Below are 25,033 nucleotides of genomic sequence, written 5' to 3' on the forward strand. Positions count from 1 at the left end.
AGTAAAAGCGTTAGTTAAAACTAGAAAAAGACAAATACAAGATATTCTAGTAAAAATATAATAAATTTATAACTTAAAATTTTGCAACATTAATTTATACATAATGTTAAATTGATTTTTTTTATTCTTAATGCTACAATATTACTAAGCCTCATCTTAACCATATTACTTTTCATGCGCGAATTTTTCTATGTAATAGATACATAGATAAACTAGCAGGCTGCTCGGCGTTAGCCGGTCGTAAAATACGCATAAATATCATATCTTAATTCATACAAAAAAAAATGAGACATGTGTATGCGAGTATTGTTATATATATATATATATATATATATATATATATATATATATATATATATATATATATATATATATATATATATAAACAGTTAACTTCTAGTAAGTATAATAAAAAAAATAGTCGATCGGAGATCGAAACCTAAAGACAGTGAGGCAAGTACAATAACCATTAGACCAGCTTTACACATTCATTACAAAGGGTTTTCAAACTTTCTTATTCTTAACATAAAGAAGCAGCCATATTTCACGGTGCGCATGCGTATTCGTAAAACAGTTGAAAACAGTTAAAACTCCGAGTACTCCCACGTACTTTTTTTTATTTTTACCCATTTAACAGCCTTTTTCCGGATAAAAACCGATGAAAAAGTTTTTCACATGTCTGATTATCTTATATATTAAGTTGCCATTTCGTTTACATATTGGTGGAGAAGTGTCCTTACACACACACATCTCACTTTTATAGATATACTAGCAGGCCGCCTGGGGTTGCCTGGTCTTAAAATATCCCTAAATATTACATTTTTATTAATACATAATTCTTATTTATCATGAAGAGGGGTGCCCTAAACTTAACGTTAAATTCCTTTAAAAAGATAAATAAAAAAGAAAAACTCAGACATGTTCATTGCGAGTATTATTTTTACTAAATAGTTCACTTCTTGTAAGTAAAAAAAATACTCGAGCCGGAGATCGAAACCTAGAGAAAGTGAGTCAAGTACGATAACCTTCAGCTTCACACGTTCTTTGTAAGGTGTTTTCCAACCTGCTTATTCTTAAAGTAAAGAAACTGCGACGTTTTTTGGCCGCGCATGCGCATTCGTGGCACATTTGACAAATAGAGAAAAATTCGATCCCCACCCACCCCTCTACGTACGAATTTTTCGCTTTTGACCCCTTAGTAGCCTTTTTTCCGGATGAAGAATTAAAAATTCCTCCACATATCTGTATGGCCTATATTCCAAATTTGAAGTCTGTAGATTTTAAATTCGTCGAGTATATAGGTTTAGAAGTGTCCTCACACACACGCACACACACACATTTTCACTTATATGTCTATATAGACTAGTCTAGCAACTTGCCTGACGCTGTCCGGTCGTAAAATACGCATAAATATTATATTTTAATTCATACAGAATTAAGACATGTGCACGCGAGTATTATGGGTTTTTTTTTCTAAACAGTTCACTTTTTGTAGATAACAGAAAATAATATACTAGGACTGAAATCAGAACCAAAACGTAGGGAGTCAAGTACGATTATCACTAGGCCGGCTTTATATACAATCTTTAAAATGTGTTTTCAAACACACTTACTTTTAACATAATGAATCTCACTTGAACTATTCACGCACGCGTATTCGTGGAACAGTTAGCAAACAGATAAAAAAAAAATCTGTCGATCTTCACGTACCAATTGTTTTAAAATTTTGACCACTTAGCAGCCTGTTTTTCCGGATGAAAACCGATTAAAAAGTTTTCCATGTATCTGAACATGCTACATATCAAATTTCAAGTCTGTAGGCCAAAAATCTGTTGAGTATATAGGTTGAGAAATGTCCTCATACATTCTTACCTTTATAGATACATAGCTAACATAAAAAATCGGATTGTTGTCATCGATAGCCTCTGTCCTGTAAAAACTACAATATAAAGATTTAATTCTTAATAGTCGTTTTATTATGTTGATGCTTGTTCTCTACATAGAAATATGACTTTATAATAGGGCGACCCGACGTTGCCCGGGATTGAATGATAATCAAAAAATGTTTCATACTCTCACATTTTTATTGTCATCAAAACTGGTGAAATCGCCCATTTTTCAATCAAATCGATTTATTGACTGCTGTAGTTCGGTACCCATCGCGATGCACCGGGAGGAAGCGTCGCATGCCTCTCACTTTGACTAAGTTCACACTACATTGTAGTTTACATTGCACTGTTGAGAACCTACTACTGATTTTATAAAATTATTTTTTATATAAAATGGTTTGAATTAAAGTTTAAACTTATTTGAATTAAAGTTTAAGATTATGTGAATTAAAGTTTTAAATTATTTGAATTAAAGCTAACCCAGTGATAATGGTTTAAATTTAAGTTTAAAATTTAAAAAATCATTATCATGATGCAATTGTGATTTAAACAGAAACATTCATTTCGAACGCGCACCAGTCATATCAAATCACCTACTGTTGATTTTATATGCGGGGCTTTTCGGCTTGTGTGGTAATAAAACTTCTCATATGCACTTGTGATGTTAGGTCGTGTAAGGTGTTAACTTTGGTTAAAAATCACCTGTTTCTTTTTTCATCGATTATTTTAATCAAAACAATGTTCATGAAAGATTGCGGAATCTCTGGATTGCGATTTATCTTCCTTATTTTGTTCGTGATATTTTCCTTCAATTCTTGCAGGGTTTGGAGTTTGTTAAGATAGACTCTTTCTTGAAGATATCCTAACAAGAAAAAAGTCGGGGCTAGTCAAGTCTGTTTTGGAAAGAGCACACATATGCGAAGCTGAACATGGGCAACAATTAAAAGACATAAAGATTGTTTGAATTTTGCATTAAAAAAATTCCCGTTGCCTTAGTCAGATTGTGTTGAAATTGCATAAAGATTTCATGAAAAATAAAGAATCTATTTAAGTTCAAAAACCTTCATTGACTTTTTGGACATTCTGTATAGGAATGTTACTTTGTATGTGTGAGTTCTTTCTTTATATTAGTAGAGATAGAGATACGCAATCTCTTGAAATTCTTTAACCATAGCTTGAAACGAGAAGGGAACTACACACCGCTGGTCCTGATTGAATTAATTCTTTACCTGGAAAAATTTCTCTGCATTTCATTATTATTATTATTATTATTATTATTATTATTTTAAGTAGTAGTAGTAGTAGTAGTAGTAGTAGTAGTAGTAGTAGTAGTAGTAGTAGTAGTATTTATTTATTTATTGCTTGGGAGAACTTCATTTTTCTATAAGAGAATGGCTTTTCACTCAATAAAACGGATGAATTGCTCCCTCCCTCTCTATCCGTGCCTCTCTCTCTCTCTCTCTCTCTCTCTCTCTCTTTCTCTTTCTCTCTCTCTCTTTGACGGATAGTCATTACTAAGGCTAGGTCAACGAAATATTTTTTTTCATTATTTCGACTCTCGAGTATATATCCGTTGATATCTTATATGTCTTTTATATGGAGTGATGCGAGTTTTCGTTTGATTAACTACGTCTGTGTCGGATATATACTCGAGAGTAAAAACAATGAAAAGAATATTCTGTTGTCCCAGACCTAATCACTACTTACCAGTCGTGGCACTTTTCACGAATCATCGTCATTGACTCCGCTTCTGCGTCATTCTGAGCAACTCAGCTATGCTAATGTCCGCGATGTCTGTCACGTTGTCTGACATTCTTGTTTTTGGTTTTTCACATCCTCTGTTGCCAGGGGTTTTACCAAAGAGCAGATCTCATGTAAGACCTGGCCACATGTCCCAAAAATTGCAATTTCCTGTCGTTAATGTGTCCAACAGTTTTCAGGATGGCCCAATCGTCTCAAGAACCTATTCGTCTGTACGTTTGTCCACCAAGTTTACACAAATAGGTTAACTGTAACACCACAATTCAAACGAAGCAATTTTCCTTTTTGTCGACATTCTTCAAGACCCAACATTCTGCTTCGTATGTTGCTATTGAGAATGCCAATGCTTGCAGGATTTGTTTCTTTGAGCGTTGTGAAATGGATCTGTTTTTCCGGATATTGAATAGCGCAACCATTGCTATCCTTGCCATTGCAATACGTCGTCTTACTTCTTTGGTGTCACCTACTTTGTTAGTGAAAACTGCACCCAGGAAGTTGAAATCTTCTCCATTTTCAACATTTTTTATTTGTCCACAAAAGTTTTCATCATTTGGTGCCAGTGCTCCTTTCATTGTCTTTATTTTGCTGAAGTTGAGGAAGAGTGCTTCTGTTTCGCTGGCAACTTTTACTTTGAGTTGCTGAGAAGGATGTATCCCAGCTTATACTTTGCTATTGAAATATTATTTTAAGCTCCTTACGTCAGGTGGTTTTATGCTTTGCCTGCAGCTATTTCCATAAAAAAAAAATACGCGATATAACTTCTTACTGGATAACAGCCCATTTTCAGAGAGGCTGCCTTTCACCAGTAAGAGAGAAATTCTAAAGCTCGTGTAAATTTGCGATAAAAGGAGGCACTCATTTTCGGATGTTCTCTATCCCTCCACTTAACATGAGCGTGCAAATGGGATTTTCATTCAACAACTCACTTTTTTTTCTTTTCTTTTCTTTTTTACTAAGAAGGCGTGCATATTCTGTCAAGGTAACATAAGCGTAGCGTATGTTAACGAATATCAATGATTGGCATTCTCAGGCCGTTTTGATACGAGTGTAGATAACATATCACCCGACGTAACTTTGACGTCTTGTCAAGCTATAATAATTTGAAAAATACAGTGGCACATGGGGGTGTTAGAACCGAAAGGCAATACAGGATGAACAAAACATACACCTTCGCTCCCTATTTAAATAAAAAAGTTTTAGAGTTCATAATCAAGCCGGGATCACGATCCCTTTTAAGGCTTTCAAGTTTTCCTTGAAGATCAATACAAGTTTCATTAAAGACTAGCATGGGTGTCCGGCGTTGCCGGGATGTTTGGAGGTGTGTGTTGACCAAAAAAAAAAGAAAGTGGTAGTAGGAAGGAAGGCTCGAACCCGTACCCTGAAGGAGGAAAAGAACGGGGAAAAACGTGACGTCCTTGTTGTTACGACCACCGCCAAACCCGAAGTGACGTAGGTTTTAATTAAGGCTAGAAACTCGAAAAGAGGGGATGACTTTCGAATATATCGGTGAAAAAAGCGACCCTTCCCTGTAGAAAAATGCCCAGTTGAGAGTGAAGATATTAATGTTTTTAGCCAATTGCTCGGTACTTGTCGTCTGAATGGTCGACCTTCAAAATTATACTGATCTTGTGAAAATCCGTCGCCTCTGTCGACAGTTTTAGGCAGACATGCAAACATACATACATACATTTATATATTGGTAGCTCAAATTTTCGACCCAAACCGATTAAAAAGCTTGCCCTATCTCTGAATACCCTTTATGTAAATTTTCAAATGTTTAGACCCAAAATTGTCTGAGTAATTTGGTAGAAACCGCGGAGGTAATTTTTTAAAACTTTGACCCCTATTATGACCCCTTAACATTTATTTTTTCGGCTCAAATTAAGTTATTAGGTTAGATCCATGTCCAAGAAATCTATATCTAATATCTCAATTGTTTATATCCAAAATTGTCGGAGGAGTATGGTAGAGTTCTCAAAGGTCAAATCTTTGAACTTTGACTCCTTAACAGCCAAATTTCTGGCTGGAAAGGATTATAAAAATTTCCCAAATCTCAATACCCTTTGTATCAAATTTCGAGTCTGTAGACTTAAAATCGACAGAGTTATTGTGTAGGGAAATGTACACAGACAGATACACACATGCACACAGACAGCCAGACAGACACTTTCACTTTTATAGATATATAGATTACAGAATTTCCATTTGTGATATTTTTTATTACTTTCTCGGATCTTCGAGCAATCTTCCGAGTATTAGGAGTTGTCTAGTCTAGTAAGAATCTAAATTATTTCTATATTCAGTCTCTCTTTTTTTTTTCGATCTTGGCAATCGTCATCAGAAATTATTTTCTTCTTCTTTCGGTGTTTGTTGCTTTTTTTTATCGTCAGCCTCACTACATTATGGATGCCTTGGAAAAGGCAATGGCTAAGGAAGTAAACCCTCGACAAAAAATCCAGTCTGGAGTTCCGATAGGCGGATGGTGAATCTCTGCGACATCTTTCCGGCAGCTCCTGCAACCGCGCTGGCACCAACTATATTGGCTTGCCTTTCTGTTGAAGTCTGCCTGCAATGCCAAGAGGGGAACCCTGATAAATGGGCAAACAAAGGTTCTCTTATCAACTGCCCCGGTTTGCACCTTGTTAGCCACAGCAGTTGCAGGATGCCATTGTCTCAAGAGACAGAAGGTTGCCATCATTTTATCGTCAGAGTTGTCAAAGTAGCTAATTTAGTTGTTTGTCGATTTATTTTAGTTTGAATTCCGTTATTTATGTAAACTAATTATTTGGTTAAGCTGTTTATGTAATTTGTTGAAAATCTTAAGATGTTAAATACCTATTCCAAATTCAAGGTTATTAACACTATTTTTCCGTGTAGATTTCTACACAGATTTTTAAACGTGTTGTGCAGGTATTGAGTATTACTTTCGTGTTCGAGATTTAAATTTAATAGGTGCCCGCTGATTATAATTTATGAGGTGACAATGAATTGCACTTGTATGAGATATAAAGTGTAGGGGGTAGATAGAAACGTAGATTTGTATTACCGAGGTATGTTCTCAACATTCGAGTTCAGAGTCAGAACGCATTCCTTCCGCCGACAAGTGAACGTATACAGTATTTTGTAAACTTGAACATGAACAGTGTTTGTTCAACGGTTTGACATATAAGTTAATGTGTGCTGTTATTGTTGTTTTTATGTTTGAAATTCAGTATATTAGATATATTAAATGTCGTTGTATTTTAAGTAGTTTTCGTACATTTGTGAAATATATTTTTCGAATCACGGTTTATTAGTAGTTGTTTCGTATTTGCTTTTTCTATTATGGAAAGTGTCAGTGTTGTTGCATGTTTCATTTCTTTGCGTATCGAGTTGATACAGTTTGTAATTTTTTGGTTACCGAGCTACTCTTAAGAAGTTGCTGTGAGTTATTCTTTGTAATGGTCATATATTAAATTTTAAAAAAATGTACTCACATTGATATGATTACATCGAACAGGTTTCCTGTCTGAACAAAATAAGATGACGAATTATGAATGCTACATTCTAATCTAGTGGAGATATTAGTGAAGATCGAAGGCTCTGGTGATCGATTATCAAAAAATGTTCAATGTTTTTATTTCATCAGCGCACACCGACACCCGACAGATAGCTCACAGAGTCGCGCAAAATATAAAAGAATGAAAACACAGTAGTCCTTAATCAAAAATATCGTTTTGATATATACATCTATATAAATTTATAAATGGGCGATATATATATATATATATAGAGAGAGAGAGATAGAGAGAGAGAGAGAGGGAGAGAGAGAGAGAAAGAGAGAGAGAAACAGAGTGAGAGAGTGAGAGAGAGAACTGCTGACTATCAAGGCGATGGTTCTAGGTTCCATCCTCGTCTTGGGAAAGGTGCTACTCTAGCCGCACTGATGGGTTATGATACAACGAAACAGGACTGTATGTGGATGACTGTATATATATATATATATATATATATATATATATATATATATATATATATATAAATTATTTCATGATAAATATTTAATTATTTAATTCGAACCCCAGAACAAAGAACAAGAGTCAAATGCTCAAACTCTAGCGCTCAAATCGATAAAACGAATTCATACCGTTACATGAACAATAAAGAAATGAACCATATTTATGTCGAGTCAGGCGGACGACATAGTATATGGTATACATGTTTAAATATATATATATATATATATATATATATATATAATCTGAGGTTATTGTTTTCCAGAGATAAAGTAACCAATCAAGTTTAACGAGGTTAATACAAGAGTGCTTAATACAGCATTCATTATCTTATCAAAGAACCTACTGTTGATGTTATAAAATCATGTTTACATAGTAGCTTGAACTAAAGTTCAAAATACAAAAGTCGAGTATGATGGTTCAATTGTGCTCTAAACAGAAACATTCATTTTGAACGAGCCCCTGTCCTATCAAAGCACGTACTGTGGATCTTATACACTTGCTTGTACCGTGATAAAACTTTTTAAATGCACTGCTGATATTAGCTTGTATAAAAGTGTGAATTTCAGTCTTTATCGGGCTTCTTTCTTTAATCAGTTTTTTTTTCGATACTTATCAGAAGCATTCCGATTCAAATCCTGAGCATAAACATTCCCAGAAACATCAAGTACTTCCGTAGGAATATTTTTTTTAAATCGGCCATAGGAAGCAAACTAACACGTACACATGCACAAAGTTCCTTTTATATAATAGAGATAAGAATGTGTGCATTTATATATGTATGAATATGCGAATAAATGTTGTTGTGTCTATAAATACATGTGTGTGTGTGTGTGTGTGTGTGTGTGTGTGTGTGTGTGTGTGTGTGTGTGTGTGTGTGTACACTTCACATATTTATTTCCATTTTATTACGTGCAAGACATAAATCTAGATATTTATTACACTGACAAAGGGAATATTTGTGACGGACTGATAAAAAAAAATGTGAAAAGAAATGATTTCAACAATGTACAAAATAGTTTACGCGTTTAAAAAGCGCTGAATAACGCAGATAATCAATTAACAGAATACATTATATGCATTTATTAACAGCAAACTCTTCAGTGTGGCTAGAAACAGCAAGTGTCTCAAGCTTGAATCGAAACTCGACCGTCAGTATGACAATCAGCACTTCTAAACACTAAACATATCGTCCGACGCTGAAAGTAAATGAATTCAGAATGTAAACATTGTCAATAGCCTGAGAGCTGCAAGTGTTAATACAATAAGCAATGCGGTATACATTGGTGGCAATAGGTTATTCTACTTACCAAAGATATCAACCCAAAACACACTGCTTCGCTGTATCATAGCTCTTCAGCATGGCTAGAGAAACGGTGACTAGTCGAGATCGAAACGCAACTTCCTACACGGCTGTCGACGCTAAAATATATAAGAAAACATTTTTAATAAAAAAAAACATCATTAAACAAAAAGTACAATTATTTTATTATAAAGGAGTCACCATATATATATATATATATATATATATATATATATATATATATATATATATATATATATACACACTAGCATTTCAGCCAAAAAAAAATGTGGTAATAGGAAAGCAGGCTCGAGCCCATACCGCGAAGGAGGAAAAGAATGAGAAAAAACGTGATGCCTTTGCTGCTGCGACCACCGCCAAACCGGAAGCGAGGTAGGTTTACATTAAAGCTAGACAATTGAAAAAATGGGATGACTTTCGACAATATCGGTGAAAAAAGCGACCCCTACCTGTAGAAAAGTGCACAGTTAAGGATGAAGATATTAATGTTTTTAGCCAATTCTTCGATATCTATCGTCTGAAAGGTTGAGCTTAAAAACGATACTTATCTTGTGAAAATCTGTCGAAAGTTTTAGGCAGAAATTCAAACATACATACTTACATTTATATATTGGTAGCTCAAATCTTCGACCTAAACCGATTAAGCTTGCCCTATCTCTGATTACCCTTCATGTAAAATTTCAAAGGTTTAGACCAGAAATTATCTGAGTAATTTGTTAAAGACTGCAGCGATCAATTTGTTAAAACTTTGATCCCTATTATGACCCCTTAACATTTATTGTTTTGGACTCAAATTTAATTACCCATACCCAGGGAACGTATATCGAAAATGTCAATTGTTTATATCCAAGATTGTCGGAGGAGTTTGGTAGAGTTCTTAAAGGTCAAATCGTTGAATTTTTACCCCTTAACAGCCAAATTTCTAGCCGAAAAAGGATTAGAAAGATTTTCCCAAATCACACTACTCTGAATATCAAATTTTGAGACTGAAAATTAACATGGATATATTTTTTAATTTACCATTCTTGTATTTATAAGATTAGGAGTAATCCATTTGACTACTTATCACCCCCACTATGATTAGTATTTTATATATATATATATATATATATATATATATATATATATATATATAAAGCAGAAATTTACAAAAAGTTTTTGTTATTCGGCAGAATACTCCAAAGCTGGTAGCTAAATGCACCTTAATCCGCGGATTTTCAGAGAATGCAAATTCCCCTTATCAGAGGAAAAACTGTTAGCAAAATAATCCAAAAGTCACGCTAAAATTTTTTAACATTTCTATGTATTTGCTGGTTACTGCATAGGATGAAACTAAAAATTTTATGATTTGTAGTCATAAAACCTAAAAAATACATGAGACAATTAATATGGAAAACAACTCATGCGGACAGTTCATTCAGAGTTCAACATTAAAATAAAAATAACTAACCATAATTGAAGAAGTTCATTATAATGTATGTACAGTAGCGTCCAAAACTAAGGGACAAAATTTTAAAACCTAATACTTAAACCTAATAATAACAACTGTGAAAAGCTGAAATTTTGACAACTGGTAGTCGTTATCATCCATAATAACATACTCAAATGTAAATCATTTGCAAAAGATAGAAAGAGAATTATAACAATTATTTCGGTATTTATTTTCAAAATAGGAACGTCCAAAAGTAAGGGACAAAATTTATAGTAGCAGTTGTTGGTGCTCTAACTTTTGGTAACTGTTTTGTCGGCATTCATCCTTTATTTAAACAGTTGTGTGAAAATTTTAATACGCCTGGTTATAGTTACGTTGTCTTCATGAAAAAGAATTAGCAACAAATTCCTTCATTAATTTAAATGTAAGGAATTTTAGGCAACAAAGCATATCTGATCGTAATTGTTGTTGTTGCAGGTTATACAACATAACATTTAGTCCATATGCCTTGACTTTCTCTTAGTGATATTCTGAGCTCATTAATGTCCACTTTTCTGGTTTATCCAATCGAGGATTTGGTCGCAGATATAAATTTGATGAGAAAACGATACGAATGATTGTGCAAAAGCACAAAAACATCGGCAGTGTTTGCGATGCCCCTAAATCTGATCGTCCTAGGGTTTCTTCTTCCAGGAAAGACAATGCTATCAAAATCCACAGCCTCAGAAACAAATTTTAAACGGTTTCCCACATCAAACAACAGTGCAATCTTGTTAAAAAGTGATCTTTTTCTACAGTTTAGAACAGATTGAGAAAAATTAATTTGCGAGGCTGTGTTGCAAGATAAAAGAATAGAAAGCGCCGTCTGGACTTCATCAGATGCAATGCAGATCATGCCTCTTCATATTGGTCGAAAGTGAGTTTAAGCGACGAAAGCAAGTTTAATAGGCAGGGATGGTAGGCAGTACATCCGTCGAAAGAAAGGACGAAGAATCTCATCTTATATGCACAGTTTTAACGCTGCAAAAAGGTTCAGTTTTGGTGTAGGGCGTTATTAGTGCCAATGATCCAGGGCCTATATGTTGCTTGCAAAGTCAAATTAATTCGTCAATGTACATTAATATGTAAACTGGGCATTTTCTACCCTACTCAGTCCGGAATTTCGATGAGAATCCCATTTTCATGCAGGATAATACTCCCATTCACACAGCTGGCCATGTCAAGAGGTTCTTTGAAGAGCATGATATTCTGTGTTTCGATAGGCATGCACTATCCCCAGACCTCAATCCCATCGAAAACGTATGGCATTACATCAAGCAACAGCTACGTAATGAAAAATTTTAATCTGGAATGACTTTGGACAAAAAATAAACAGAAGTAGGAAGCACTTTCACCGGAGTATTGCCGCAAACTAATTCAAGAATACCCTAAAAGATTGTCGACTGTCAAATTGCAGTAGGGCTATGCTACTAAATATTAACTAGTTAATTGTGATCTTGTATTTGTGTTGTATTGATGTTCAAAAGTTGCTTTTAAATAACAATTTTCCATTGGGCAGAGTTTCTTTTTTGCCTTCTCGATTTGAAGTTATTTTTTTTTAAATTGACGTGAACCTAATATACTTTAATTAAAAGTGAAATATGAACAGTTAAAATTATAGAGAAATAAAAGGCAAATCAAATGAGGTAGAACTTTTTAAAAACAGTTACATTTAATTTAGCTTAAATTTGCAGTTTTTGAAAAAATTACAGGTGCGGAACTCCTTTTTATAGCCACTGTATGTGATAAAATAAGAAACAAAACTTATTTTAGACTTATACACTGAGTATTTATAATTTGTAAATAAAGTGACTCACTACAATATTGTGTTACATGATAGTTGCTTTTGAATTTCAGGAATATAAACATATTTTTACATATGAATCAGTAAAGAAATTTTTGTGACTATCACATTTTAGGAAAAACCTTATGGTGATGCACTTAGTGCTTGAGAAAGTGTTAAATTCACTACATACACCAGGTCCCACCTATATTTAGGTAGATACATACAAGTAAAGTCTCCTATGTTTTTTTTAACTTAAAAAGTTAAAGAGCTACGAACGTGGGCGTGATATCATTAACAGATTCGACCTATTGTTCTCCAGAATTTATATTTCTATATATTTACTACCATCCTCAATGCATTTTTACCTATAATTTAATAACGCATTTCAACTTCCGACGCACATATAAACACGGGTTCCTTTCTTAGAATCCCACATCGTCAATATTTGAACAGAGAGATAAAAAGTCCCGATTCTGAACGCATAAGTTCAGTCATCATAACTATGCAGTTTACAATCTCCTTCGAACGGAATAAAAAATAAGAGGTATTACTTTTTGAACGTACATATATATATATATATATATATATATATATATATATATATATATATATATATATATATATAGTTCAAACGTACGCACTAAAATTCTTGTTATTTTTCCTTTTCGTGCGTATCTTCAGTGATGTTCTTGGCCTAGATCATTGAGCGGTTTCGGGTCTTTCAACATCATACCGCTCTCCCTAAGCCGACCCCACCAGAGCAGATCAGTCTCTAGTGAACCCTCGTTAAGTGGCATACTGCAAAACACAAAACTAACTTAATCGGGCTCTTTATATAAAAGATTGGCGGGCGAGTGCAATCGAGTCGGCCAAGGTGATCCACGCTTCCTAGTCACTTGGAAAAATAATCATATATATATATATTGGTCAAAGAGAGTGGATAATAATATTTGAAAAAAAAAAACAACATATGCCCCGCCCCCATTTGGGGATAGCAAATTGGTCAAAGGAAAACTCATTCTGAACTCGGATTTAGGTAAAAATGCACTTTCGTATAATTGAATTCATTCAGAAAGTACCGCAAACAAAACAAATAAACAACTCAAATATATATAGGAGACGACAAAGACTGTCAGAGAATTAATACTCTCTTATTCACGTAGGTAGTACATCACCATAAAGACTTTCATAAGCAAAACACTGAAATAATTATTTACCAATTAAAAAACAGTTACAGGTTTCAGACTTTCAAAGCTCACGACTACAGTCTCTGCGATCGAAGTTTGGAATCCTAAAATGTTAGCTATAATCTTGTAAACGCGCTTTTTTTTGTCGACGAACTTAACCCCTTACATTTCCAAATAGATACCATGTATAATATTTACACTTCGTGTCGTTTGAGGTAAGAAAGTGACCACGTTATCTTGAAAAAGATAACCGTTGCTTAGTCCAATCAATCATTGTTTCATTGGTCTTCAAACTCCTACGCGCCATTCTTATTTTCTAGTTAAGCAAAATCCCACTGAGTCTAACGCGCTTGATTTTTCTCAGTTAAATTCTAATATCCAGATTATTTCACGTGAAATGCCCACCAAAATTATTCAGCATCTATAATTATTGACTACCTTCGACAACATCCCACATATTATCAATTGCCATTTCGGTAAGGCTTAACGATCTATGGTGGCACAGTGATGAACACTGATAATCAGAATCTCTCTCTTTTTTTCTCGTTTTCTCTCTCTCTTTATATATATATATATATATATATATATATATATATATATATATATATATATATATATATATATATATATATATTAGCTTTGACGCCCGGCGTTGCTCAACATTGACCGGTCGTAAGATGCGCTTAAATATGATAATTTAATTCATGCAGATTACACATTTATTATAATATAGAAAATTGTCCATCGATTATCATATTGAACCAAATATAGTTGTGAAATCAAAACTAAAAAACTACTTGGGTGTTATCATCTCGAATTGAAACCAAAACATACAAATCCCCTAGCTCATCCCTTAACCACTGAGCCACGCACGAATATACATCTATAGCCACTATGTTTTTTGTTGTTTTTTTTACATAGGCGTCACCACTTATCAAGGCCGATAGGCCACTCAAGGATAAGGGTTAAAGAGTGTACAGTAGTCAAAAGGACAATATAGTAATCGATAGTAATGGAAGTTCGGTAAATTTGTAAACTTAAGTGAAACGGCTCATCAGAAACTTGTTCACGTTGGACTTGAAGACAACCATATTATAGACAGCTGGAAAGCAGGAAAACGGAAGACAATTCCACAGGCGTGCAGTTCTAAGAAAAAAGCTTTGATCATGGAATCTATGTTTAGATTTAGGCACAGATAAAGAGTGGGGGGAATTATTGATAATTTTTCAGCTAGTCGAGTGTTTCTTGTGAAAGTTTGAGGAAGGGGGACCATAGATTGAAGTTCAGTCGAACACTTTCCATGAAAATAACGATAGGAGAGAGACAACCTCGCAACATCTCTTCTGTGAGATAGAGGTTACAGCGAAGAGAAAAGGACATCTCCCACCAGGCCACGAAGTCTATTTTGAACCCTATCAAGGCAGGACAAGTCTTTTCTAGCAGCTCCTGCCCATATGTGGCAACAGTATTCTATCCTTGGATTATCTGGCTCGTATATAGATAGAGAATTGCATCAGCAGTGAGATTTCTACTGGAACGATAGAAGGATTCCACCATTTTTCCAGCGGCCTTGGCAACAGATTTGATGTACGTATTCCATTTAAGATCAGGAGTAAAGGTCAAGCCCAGAAGCCTGTCAAAACTTGAGGCCACCCCAAGACGAGAGCCATTCATTTCAACTGATGCCAGATGGGGATCAGAACGTTGATGATGTAAAGATAGAAGCTTCGTTTTAGATGCATTAAAAGTAACCAGCCACTCCTTTCCCCATTGTACAACGTGATCAAGATCAGAGGAGAGAGAATCGGAGAGAACTTGGTCATTTACTGTCTTAGATGTGCTACCATAGATGGTAGTGTTGTCAGCAAAAATGTCTACGAATGATGTAAGGATGTGATTTGGAAGATCATTAATGTAGATCAGGAAAAGAGTTGGGCCCAGGATGGACCCCTGAGGGACTCCAGCATTTATACTGTGAGCTTCTGATTTTTGCCCATCAACTATTACTCTTATGAACCTATCAGAGAGAAATGATTTAATAATTGAGAAGACATTTCCAGCTATACCATAGCTGGAGATATATGCATATATATATATATAAATTTTATGTATATATATAGAGAGAGATATATGTACATATATATAGATGTATATTTATATATATATATATATATATATATATCTATATATATATAAATGTAAAGTTGGGTCGTTCTAAACGAATAAAACCATATTTCTACGTTACCAATTTATTTGAAATTTTCAGACAACCCATTTTTAGAGTCGAGTTATGTTTTTATGTTATTAAAATAAATTTACCTCGCGAATTATTAAAATTAAAATATTAAATAAAATAAATATATTTTTTTAACCGTTACTGCGAATCTGTTTTGTTGATAAAACTGAACTTCCGGTTCGATTCATTTCACAGCCACGAATTGACGAAAGATTTCATTTTCTGTTTAGTAAAAAAAAAAAAAAAAAAACATAATTGATTTGTTTATCTTCCAAATTTTTTAATTTACACATTTTTTCTTTATTATATGAGGCCAAAAAAAAAGTTTCTCTCTTGCTTTTTTAGTTTTTTTTTTTTTTTTTTTCGATATAATATTGGTTGGAATAAAAAAAAACACGATTTAAAAAATAGCGCGGATCACTCTCTGCATTAACACCGAAAAATGTTACTAAACATTTATTAATAATTTCTCACTTTTACAAACATTTGCTTTTAAATTTCTTTTTAAATGACGACTTTTATCGACTTTTTTTTAAATACCCCCCAAATCGTGTTTATTAGCCCCCCTCCCCTCCAAAAGTTATGTTTATTCCGGAAGCTGTTCTTAAGATTTGGAGGTTGGGGGGTGATTCCAAGGTGGACCTAATCCAAAAAAAAAAAAAAGTTTTCTATAAGCAACTATTTTTTTATTAACTTTTTTTTTTTTACTTTTTTATTTAAAAATTAGTAAATTTCAATTGTAGCGTCTACCCCGGAACTACTTTTGACAGTGACATTGAACATTGACCGTTTCCGGAGAGCTCCAAGAAAAAGACAAAAAAAAAACCGTGGCGCCAAATTCGAGGAGTCTCTCGCCCTCTTTTTGTTCGCGCACCCCAGGGGAGTAAGACGCGTTACTGCCACGCTCTGTCGCTCGTGCGCGACACACCCTGTCCCGTTTCCAATGGTGAAACCACACAAAAAAGCAAAGACATTCTTCTGATCTATTCACGCCGCTCCTTACCCGAACGAATTTTCTAAAGAAAATTAATTTATCGTTTCATCCCAACTTATCGCCAAAAACATTTGACCAGTCGGGAAGGATTTCTTCTTCTTTATTTTCGAACTAAAAATAACACGAGTGTGATACACCAGGGCAAATAAATTCACACCTATTATAACAAGCTAAGTCTGATTATTTGTTTGTAATTAATTTTTCTAAATATTTATTTTCTTATTAATGTTTTTTGAAAAATTAATTTTAAGTGAGCTGTTTGTTGTTTTGCCCAGCGAGCACCTCGCTTCACAATGAATACAATAATAAATCATTTGGGTTTGTATTACTGTACACATAGATTCGAAAAAGTTGTCAAAAAACAAATATATAACAAATAAATGTTATCAAAAGCAAGATAAGTTACTTTTCTGCCAAACTGTATATATATTTTAGTGTTTTTATTCAATGTAACATATTTATTCAGCTCGAAAAAATACAGTGTTTACCGATGTATTCGAAAATTCAAGATGGCGTCTCACACCCTCTTTAACACCGTAAGTATGGAAAAGGGGGTTATAAATAAAAAACTATACAAAATACTATTAAAAACCCGCCGAATATATGTCAACCTATGTCACGGTAACATATATTGAGCGAGTTTTTAACAGTATTTAAACCGGTTTCTTATTTATAATATCTTTTCCTACACTTACCGTGTTAAAGAGAGAATAAGACGCCATCTGGAATGCGCATGCATTAGCCTTGACTAGGGGGGGCTAAGGGAGCGACCATTAAATAATTATGCTGGTCGCCATGGAACTCAACGCCCAAGGAGTACCTAAAGTGGCACTTATTCACTTATGTTATCGTGCTATTTTTTAAAATAGTATTTTCATGTTAAATTCAAATTTTACAATATGTTTTTCTTTTATTAATTTGTTAAGTGAAAGTACAGATAACCTGGTCGGTTTCTAATGTGATGAAAATCTAGCCCCCCCCCCAAAAAAAAGGGGTACTCTGGATAATAACAAAACATTAAAATTGCCTCAGTCTCGAAATATTTCTTCTCTACTGAACGAGGAAGCAAACGGTGAAATGTAGTTCACCTTCTGTTTCTCTCCCCCTCTCTCTTCCTCTCTTAATATCTCTTCTATCCATCTCTCCCTTTCCCTCTCTCAATCTATATTTCTCTCTATATCACCCTCTCCATCTCTCTTTGAGCCCCTTTCTCTCTCTAACTCCCTCTATCTCTCTCCTTTCCTCTGTCTCATCCCTCTCTGTTTCTAACTCTCCCCCTCTCTCTCTCTGTTTATCTATCAATCCCTTTATCTCTCTATCTCCTTCTCTTTCTCTATTTTCCTCTCACTTTCTCTTTTCTATCTATATATCTTCCTCTCTATCTGTCCATTTCTAATCCCTCATCCTATTTTAGTCTCCTAAATTAATTACAGTGAATAAAGCATTGTCAAAACATGGATAAATCCTATTTTAGTCACCTAATTTACTGACTGTGAGAATAGAAGTTATTTGGAAATTACTGCTACCTTGAACGGCACCAGAAGTAACTGGTAAAACCTTTCTAATTAAATTGATTTTGGCAGCCATTTGGTAACAAAATGACATAGCCTTAGCCCTTGCTGCATGAGGAATACCTGCGACCTTGCTGCCAAGTAGAAGAATTATTTATTCTACTTTAAAACATTCAATTTTTCAAAAATCTCATGTTCGACATCTCCAAAACATCCAATATGGGGAAAATATTGCAGAAATGCAAACTTAATGCACAATGGTACGCAAAAAATCACTTGAGGCTCTTGGTCGATCCTTGCAAGATTTGCGTGGCAATGTCAGACCATTTGGGAATGCAGTAATATTGCTTGCAGGAGATTTCAGACAAATGTTACCTGTTATTCTTCAATCAACACCAGCAGATGAAATAAATGCTTGCCTCAAATACTCTACTTTTTGGTGACATGTGAAGCTATTAAACTTAACTCAAAATATGCATGTCCAGTTGCCGACTGTTCGATCCGCACAAAAACTTTTGCATCACTTGTGGGAAATTGGGTACGAAAAAGTGCCAGCTGATCAGAGTTAAGGGCAAAATTCTTTGACTTTTAACTTCTGTAATTTTTGTAATTTTATTTCATCAAAAGAATAGTTAGTTTAAAATGTTTTTGCAGATATTCAAATTATAAGAATTCCATTTGACTGAGTGAATGAGCTATTCTTGCAGGTCAATACAAAGATGCCCATGAACTTAATGCTATTATTCAATGTAAAATTCCAAGTGAGGTAGTCAAATACAAATCCATCGACACTGTTGTGAAAGCAGATAAAGTGGTTAATTATCCAACATCTATATTTGCCAGGGATGCCACCGCATGTATTGTAACTGAAATTTGGTGTACTAATTATCATGTTGTGAAATATAAACCAATCCAAGCTTTGCAATGGCACATAGCTTGCAGTAAAAAAAATTAACAAACAATATCATAGAAACAACAATCTTAACAGGACCTTTCACAGATGAATATATCTTCATTCCATGCATTCCTATGATTCCACCGGATACATCATTACACTTTAGGAAATTGAACTTTCCAATTTTATTGTCATTTGCAATAACCATCAACAAAGCTCAGGGAACAATCTTTACAATTGTGGGCCTTACAGTTACACACTGACTGTTTTTTCATATGGACAATTTATATTACGTATTCAAGAGTCACCAAACCGGAAAATCTCTATATCAGCTAAGAAAATGGAACAACATAAACTGGGTACCCATGCAAAATGGAAAATTAAACCTATAAGAAACATGCTTTTTCTCATTTTGGAACGTTTTCCATTGCACCAATTTGAGCCACAGCAACGCGTGGCAGCGTACAGCTAGTATATATATATATATATATATATATATATATATATATATAGAGAGAGAGAGAGAGAGAGAGAGAGAGAGGCAGTGAGTGAAAGAGCAAGAGAGAGAGGAAATATGTGTATTCAATTATTTGTTACGTTTTATTCATACCAATCATTTCATTTCTGAAGCTCGATGTAACTACAAAGCATATACAAATAAATGACAAAAGTCTATATTCCAAATTTCAAGATTTTTATTTTACCGTTTATTTTTTTCTAGGTGCAATGAAATACACAGTTCTAGACAACACCTCTTTCGTACTGCAAAACCATTCATGTAATTGTTATGTCAATTTATATATATATATATATATATATATATATATATATATATATATATATATATATATGTGCATATATATTCCGACTAGAAGTACATTGTGCAATGGAGTAACACGTGACTTGTTATTGTTAACACATCTAAAACCAAGCTTCTCTTCTTTCACCAACAATACTCCTATCCTAATCATTTGCCTGTTGAAATGAATGTTTCCATTTTTGAGAAAATCCTCTGGTTTTATAAACTCTTAAAACTGACTTTTATTCCAGATGTAAAATAGAAGTACATTAAATTTGTTGCATCACTCTAACGCTCTAGATAGTACCATATGCAATCCTCTAGCTATGTAAAGCCAAGGTCGTCATAAGCTATCATATGTGGGAAGATTCTGCTCGGAACATTTTTCTTGCCTTGACAAAATACAAAATGGACTGCGCAATCTAGTGGGAGACGATATCTCTTCCCCATAGCTTCTTTCACGCAAAAAAGATTTTGCTCTCCTTTTTCATACTGTATCGTGATATACAGGCTCGGAGCTCGACTGAGCTCTAATTTCATGCCTTCCCTCTATGAAGCATTCAAATTAAAACTCGCCTAGCTACAACGAAATTTTCTTTCTTAGTACGCCCTATCCGTAGAACAAAATACCACGATGCTGCCTCTCAACGGACTATAACATGGTCACCTTCAAGTCTAATGTAAAGAAATATTTGTTGAACCATCTTCTTGCGTAATCAATTCCTCTTATGTAATATTGTGTCCATTTCAACTTTTTCCCCGATTCTCACGTGGTAACCTACATTGCCCAACTCAAAACTCTTTAACTCTTATACTCGAGTGACCCCCAGGCCTTCATAAGTTGTGACCTATTAGTAACCAAACGCCTAAAGCCTAATCGTTAATTTTATTTCATTACATTTTATTTCAACATTTACTCGATATTCAACGAGTATCGATTTGTTTTTACTCTTTTTTTTAAATTCCAAACAAGGGAACTTAAGGGGATACTATGTGTATCATCTCTACTATGTGTATCATTTCTACTATGTGTATCATTTCTAACAGGAGACTGTAGGGGGGGGGTTGAGTAGTGAGATCTCTGTTCATATTAGATTTAAACTTCTGCAGGTTAGTGCGGGAAGGGAACAGGAAAAAGGAATAAAATTTTTAAGTGTACCAGTTCGAAATTACTAGAATAGAATCTTTCCGGCATTTAAGGACATCACTAGCGAAGGGGGATATTGTTTCTTTTCAGGTGAGTCGAGAGTGTATACGTTGAGGAGTCTAAAGTGCTATGAGCTCATCATAATATATTCCATTAAAAGACTTGTAAACCAGATACAGAAATGCAAAATCGCGACGATGAGACAGAGGTTCGAACTTGGCTGATAATTCTGGACTTGTTCGATTTAAGACTGTTTTTGGACCTTGTCTAAAAGTGAAAGACTGGTGGTATATTGTATTTATTTGCTTCCCCACGAGAGCAAATAAGACACAAGGTTGTTTTTTAATGTGAGGAGAGAGGAAGTGGGAATCAGCTCCACCGAGGGGGAACTGTGACAGGGTCAAAATTATCTAGTACTAGCAGGGGTGCCCGGCGTTGCTCGGGTGTTTGGAGGTGTATGCTGTGCAAAAAAAGCAAAAAAACAAAAAAAATGGTTAATTTTTTAAAACTTTGACCCCTATTATGACCCTTAAAATTTATTGTTTCGGGATCAAATCACTTTATTAAGTTAGATCCATGTTCAAGGAACCTAAATCTAAAATTTCAAGTGTCTAGACCCAAAATTGTCGGAGGAGTTTGGTAGAGTTCTTAAGGTCAAATCGTTGAAATTTGACCCCTTAACAGCCAAATTTCTGGCTGACACCCGTCACATCGATTTTCCAAAATCTCAGTACCCGGTATTTCAAATTTCGAGTCTATAGACTAAAAATTGACAGAGTTATTGCGTAGGGAAATGTACACATACAGACAGACACACAGACACACAGACAGACAGACAGACACGTTCACTTTTATAGATATATAGATTAAGGGTTTCCCCCACATTGACCAAAACTGATTGCTTAAGAGCAATGTTCTGATATGTGGGGTTGCCCCCACGTATTACTTTGATTGCAGCATCTGCATAACAGATACTATACTTTGATCTATCTTATTTTGCGATTTCATTCTCTTGCCTTTGTTTCCCTCACTCCTTTTTTCCTCTACAAAAAAAACATGAGAAAAAACAGTAAATCGCAAGTTCACGCATATTTTTATGAAAACCTACAAGAACAGGAAAGTTAACGTATCCATTCTTTTTGTACAATTGCATCCTGAGAATGAAAACTCGTTTACAACAAAAGAGAAAACTCCTAAGTACAAGAATATATAAAACGCATATGCAAATATATATCCATGTGTTCGCTTTATCTTCCTTTCACAGTCATATTGTCCCTTACTTGTTCGAACGTAATCCTTTTAAAAAAAAGGAAAAAAAAACTCGTATCCTGCCAATGTGTTTCCAACGCATTCATAATACTGTTTCCTTTTTCGGCTCATTCACAAACGTTAAAAAAAACATGGGATTTTTGTACTCATTTTCACTACAGACAAGGCATATTGCCACTTGAAAGTAATGGGTTACTATAGCGATCGTGTCTTACAGGGGATCGTGTAGAGTTGAGCATCGGAATGTCTGTGCACATTACATTCAAACTTATGCATGTTAATACAGTGAGAAAAGCAGAAAATGTGGAAGGAATTCCAAAGTCCAGCAGACCGAGGGAAGAAACAATTAGGGTAGAGAGCTTTCCGAAACTATGGGCCTCAACGGTAGAGGGGGGGGGAATTTTAGTGATAGTCGAGTTAATCGTCAAAGGGGCACGAGAGTTGTGAGTTAATCGGGGCACATCACATTAAAGAACCTGTAAAACAGGCACAGGGATACGACATTGCGGCGATGGGTTAAAGGTAGGAGCTTTGCCAATTAGAGTTGAAACTCGTTTTTTAAACCCTGTTTAAGAGTTAAGTAGCAGATGATCCAGACCAGATATTACAACAATACACCATGCATGGGGGATTCTGGCTTTGTAAAGACATAGCATGCCCTTTAGTGTGAGTAATATTCTAGCACGATATAGGGCGTCTACCTTCTTTGCAGTAGCCTTGGCAACGTACTTAATGTATTTGGTCCAATTCAAGTTGACTATGAATGTAAGGCTCAAGCCGAGCAGTTTGAACGGCGTGCTCTCGGGTAGAGTCTTATTTGTCATGAATTGAATGTCATTTTCTACAGTTTTTGCAATTGTCTTGAATGTTTAAAAGCGTAAGATGTACGCACATTTCAAAATAAAGTTCATCAACAAATAAAACATCACGAGGTTCTTATCATCTCTCAAGCTTGTATCTTTATTTATATACTAGCAGTTCAGCTCGTTTTTGCTCGGGCCCTTTGTGCTGTCCAACCCTTTACGTGCATATGTATACATATATTAAAAAGTTTGAGTCATGTCCAGGTAACCTACGTCTAAAATTTCAAGGGTTTACACCCAAAAATGGCGGAGAAGTTTGGTAGAGTTTGCAAAGTTCAACACTTTCAACTTTGACCTCTTGGCAGCCAAATCTTTGCCCAAAAACTGATTAAAAACTTGCTGCATGTCTGAATGCCCTTTATGTAAAATTTTAAATGTGTAGACCCAAAATTGGCTAAATAGTTTGCTAGAGACAGCAAAGGTCAAATCTTTTGAACTGTAACGCCTTGGCAGCCAAAGTTTGGTCAAAAACGGATAAAAACTTGCTCTTTGTCTGAATACATTTTATGTAAAATTTAAAAAGTTTAGACCAAAAATTGGCTGAGTAATTTGGTAGAGAAAGAAGAAGTCAAATATTCTAAAACTTTGGCCTCAATTTTGACCCCTTAACATTTCTTGTTTTGGGCTCAAATAAAATTATTATAAAGTTTGACCCATGTGCAAGTGACCTACATCTAAAATTTCAAGTTTCATAATTAGCGAAAGGGTTTGGTAGAGTTTTCAAAGATCTAATCGTTGAACTTTGGCCCCTTGACAGCCAAATTTCTGGCCGAAAATTGATTAAAAGGATTTTCCAAAATCTCAATACCCCTAATGTCAAATCTCGAGTCTGTAGGCTGAAAATTGACAGAGTAGTTTGGTAGGGAAATGTACACACACAGACACACAAACACAGACAATTTCAATTTTATAGATATATAAATAGTTTTTTGTTTTTTTTTTACACAGGAATCACCCTTATCAAGGCCGGGAGGCACTCGAAGATAAGATTAACAGGTATACATTAGTCAATGTGATTATAGCCTAGTAAACATAAGTAGTGGGAATTTTATAAATTGGATTACTTAGGGGGAAGGTTTATCAAGAGTTTTACATTGGACTTGAAGACACTCAGATTGTAGTCAGGCAATCGGAAGAAAGTTCCACGGACGTGCAGTTCTAAGAAAGTAGCTTTGTTCATGGAATCTGCATTTAGAGTGTGGGAAATTATTGATAGTGGTTTGGGCCAGACGAGTATTTTTCGTGAAAGTTTGGCGAGGAGGGACCATAGATTGAATCTCAGCTGAGCATTTGCCATGAAAATAACGATAAAGCAGAAGCAGGCTCACAAGTCTCTTCTGTGGGAAAGAGGTAGCAGGGAAGAGAAAAGGACATCCCCCACTAAACTACCGATTCTATTTTGAACTCATTCAAGGCAGGATAAGATGCTTCTAGCAGCTCCTCCACAAATTTGGAAACAGTATTCCATTGTTGGCCGTACCTGGCTTTTATATAGGTTGAGAATTGCATCAGCAGTGAGATATCTACTGGAGCGGTAGAAAGATCCCATCATTTTTTTTCAGCGACCATGGCAATGGATTTGAGATACGTATATTTGCATGTACTAAGAAGGCTATTTTTGTTGAGGTGGTTGATTACTTATCTATTTAACACAGATTCAATAACTTACTCATGATGCACAGGAGACTTATTGGTCTGTACTGAGAGGGAGATGATATATCACCTTACTTCTTAAATACAGGGCATACCGATGAGATTTTCCAAGGTATTGGGAAGCATTTCTCCTTCAGATAACGCTTAAATAACTTTGTAAGTATGGGTGTTAGTTCTGGTTGAAGCTTTTTGAGCACTATAATGGAATGCCGCCAGGGCCAGTTGCTTTACTGGAATCAAGGTTTTTGATTAG

General features: G+C 34.8%; 1 long non-coding RNA gene across 3 annotated transcripts in view; it reads right to left on the reverse strand.

Moving 5' to 3' along the window:
- The window catches only part of LOC145276929 (uncharacterized), a 317,751-nt gene that overhangs the window by 249,202 nt on the left and 43,516 nt on the right, over nucleotides 1-25,033 (reverse strand). For all 3 annotated transcript variants that reach the window (XR_013868055.1, XR_013868053.1, XR_013868054.1), the window contains one exon: nucleotides 8,956-9,067. This is a non-coding gene — a long non-coding RNA (uncharacterized LOC145276929). Of the gene's footprint in view, nucleotides 1-8,955; nucleotides 9,068-25,033 lie in introns of those variants that run through there.

Source organism: Euprymna scolopes, chromosome 5, assembly GCF_053919585.1.
Source record: "Euprymna scolopes isolate OS-2025 chromosome 5, ASM5391958v1, whole genome shotgun sequence".
Taxonomy (NCBI): domain Eukaryota; kingdom Metazoa; phylum Mollusca; class Cephalopoda; order Sepiida; family Sepiolidae; genus Euprymna; species Euprymna scolopes.